Source organism: Triticum aestivum, chromosome 3B (assembly GCF_018294505.1).
Source record: "Triticum aestivum cultivar Chinese Spring chromosome 3B, IWGSC CS RefSeq v2.1, whole genome shotgun sequence".
Classification (NCBI taxonomy): Eukaryota; Viridiplantae; Streptophyta; class Magnoliopsida; order Poales; family Poaceae; genus Triticum; species Triticum aestivum.
This window is the reverse complement of record NC_057801.1, coordinates 324,538,139-324,541,221: the sequence shown is the minus strand read 5'-3', so window position 1 is coordinate 324,541,221 and position 3,083 is coordinate 324,538,139.

The following is a 3,083-nucleotide window of genomic DNA, read 5'->3' as shown; positions in this document are numbered from 1 at the left end:
TGACTGTGAAGGGATTGACAACCCCTTTATTGCGTTGGTTGCAAGGTTCTTGATTATTTGTGCAGGTACTAGGTGACTTGTGTGTTGTCTCATACTGGATTCATACCTCGGTTCTCAAAACTGAGGGAATACTAATGCTACTTTGCTGCATCACCCTTTCCTCTTCAAGGGAAAAACCAACGCAACCTCAAAGGTAGCATCGCCCGTCTGAAAGTTGCAATGTCTCGGGTCGACAAGGAGCTCTGGCCATAGGTTGTTCTTCCGAATGACCATGAGTCACTGATGACTCGACTAAACGGCATCCCTGACCAAGTACAGGTGTGGAAGAAGTCAGTTGCACGCTGTGGTGCTCATGTCGCTTTATCACTCGTCCGCTTTCACTATAGGGATGTCAAGGAGGAAAGACTGAAGTCTGTGCATGTGGCCAACACCAAGAAGCACCAATTCCAGTCCTTCATGGAGACCTTAATCAACTTGTCCACTCGCATTGCAGATGGTATTGACTTGGACGCGTTTTTTGAGCCAGCCAGTCCTCCTCCCAACGAATTAAAAACTTGATAACATGACTTTATTTGCCTCGGAATGCCGAGTGATTTTGTAACTGAAAGTGCGTTAAGTCGACTAGAGGGGGGGTGAATAGGCGATTTTTACAAATTCATCACTGAGGAATTTCAAGGTGAGGAAACTCCTAAGTCACGAACAACTAGCAGCGGAATAAGTACTCAAGTGTAAGCATAACAGAGTAACAGCATAGTCATCATGATGATATGAAAAACAAACACAGAGCACAAGTAGCGTAAACACAGGATAAGCAAGCTGAAGACAATGTGACTAAAAAAATTTGATTGAGGAAATAGAGAAAGTCTTCAGTCAAAGTCTTCAAATAGTAATGATCAGATTCATCAACACATGAATGAGGAAATGAAAGGGTTGAAGAAATAGAACAGGTAGGCCTGGTAAAGATAATGATTTGGTAGACCAGTTCCAACTGCTGTGACAGTTGTACGTCTGGGTGGAGTGGCTGAGTATTTAAACTCGAGGACACGCAGTCCTGGAAATACAGTCCTCACCGTATTCTCCTTGAGCTAAGGTCACACGGACCTTGCCCAACACTCGTGGTAAGTCTTCACAGATGACTTCCAAACCTTCACAGACTTTGTTACTCAGTGATCCACAATGCCTCTTCGATGCTCAGAGCATGACGCCTAACCGTCTGGAGGATACACAGTCCTCAAAGGTAACAAGCGTCGGTTCCACACGTAAACAATCTCTTCAGTGATGCTCAATCACTTTGGGTTTGTAGGTGTTTGGGTTTGGGTTTTGGGTTTTCCTCACTTGATGATTTTAGCTTAAAGTCCTCGGAGGATGGGATGCTCTTAATTGACAAGTGTCATTTTCTCTTGGAGCAGCCAACCAGCTAGTGGCTGTAGGGGGCGGCTATTTATAGCCTAGGGAGCAGCCCGACATGATAAGACATAAGTGCCCTTCAATGATATGAGTGTTAGGTGGTAGGATATTTTGGACAGCTGGCACATGGCATAGCAATGGTCGGATTTGAGGTTCGAATTCCTCAGGGCTATCATGTTCCTCACTGTGTAGGCAATCCGCACTGGCAAATTCCTAACTCCTCTGTCAGAACAAATTCCTCCGAGAACAGAAGATCTTCGTCTCTGTCACTGAAGAAATTGGCTGAACTGATATTTGATTTTCAATGGCTTCACTCGAAAGGATTGGGTAGGTGTAGGATTTTGAGATGAGCATCACTTGGAAATCAGTTTCCTTAGTATTACCTCGACCCCCTTTAAAAGTACGGTGTTTCGTATGACTCAAGAAAGATAAAATGAAACTACGAAAACAAAAAATCTTCATGCTTCATAATCCTCGCATGAATATCCAAGTCTTCAAGGTCACACCAATTCTTCACTTTCAAAGTTTTTAGGAGAACCGAAGTCTTTAGCTGAAGACAGTCATTTTTAGGGGTTGACTTTCACTTTAATATCAAACTATTCATCGACTTATAGAGCCTGTGTACACTCACAAACATATTAATCCCTTAACCTATAAATCTTTAATACACCAAATTCACTAAGGGGCACTACATGCACTTACAGTAACCGTAAAAACTCTTTCGAGCCTAATTCTCGAATACTTTTGCTTGTGACGTTGAACTTTGTTCGATTTATCCGAACTTGTTGTTTTATTTGAACGTAGTTGCTTCATTTCCACTGTTCTTTGGATTTTCCTGGTTCGAGTGAATCTGGGATCACAACTATTTCTCCGAGTGAGAGGGTTGCTCTTCACTTGGAGTCTACATTGTACTTGTGGTGCAACTCAGAGTGCGTTTAGACATTGTACTTGTGATGCAGGTCAGAGTGCATCCAGACATTGTACTTGTGGCGCAGCTCAGAGCGCATCCAGATGTTGTACTTGTGGCGCAGCTCAGAGTGCACCTTGGAGTGTTTTTAACTTAGGCGAGTAAGGGGTCGCATCTAAGCCCCTGAGTGAGAGGATTGCTCTTCACTCGGAGTGTTTTTAAACAAGGCGAGTACGGGGTTGTAGCTAAGCATCCGAGTGAGAGGATTTCTCTTCACTCGGAGTGTTTTTGAACATAGGCGAGTACGGGGTCGCAGCTAAGCCGCCGAGTGAGAGGATTGCTCTTCACTCGGAGCATTTTTAACTTATCCGAGTATGGGGTCACAGCTAAGCCTCCGAGTGAGAGGATTGCTCTTCACTCGGAGTGTTTTTAACTTAAGCGAGTACGGGGTCGCGGCTAAGCCCTCGAGTGAGAGGATTACTCTTCACTCAGAGTGTTTCTAACTTAGGAGAGTAAGGGGTCGCAGGTAAGCCCCCGAGTGAGAGGATTGCTCTTCACTCCGAGTGTTTTTAACTTAGGCGAGTATGGGGTTGTAGCTAAGCCCCCGAGTGAGAGGATTGCTCTTCACGTAGAGTGTTTTTAACTTAGGCAAGTACGGGGCCGCAGCTAAGCCTCCGAATGAGAGGATTGTTCTTCACCCGGAGTGTTGTTAACTTAGGCGAGTACGGGCTCGCAGCTAATCCCCCGAGTGAGAGGATTGCTCTTCACT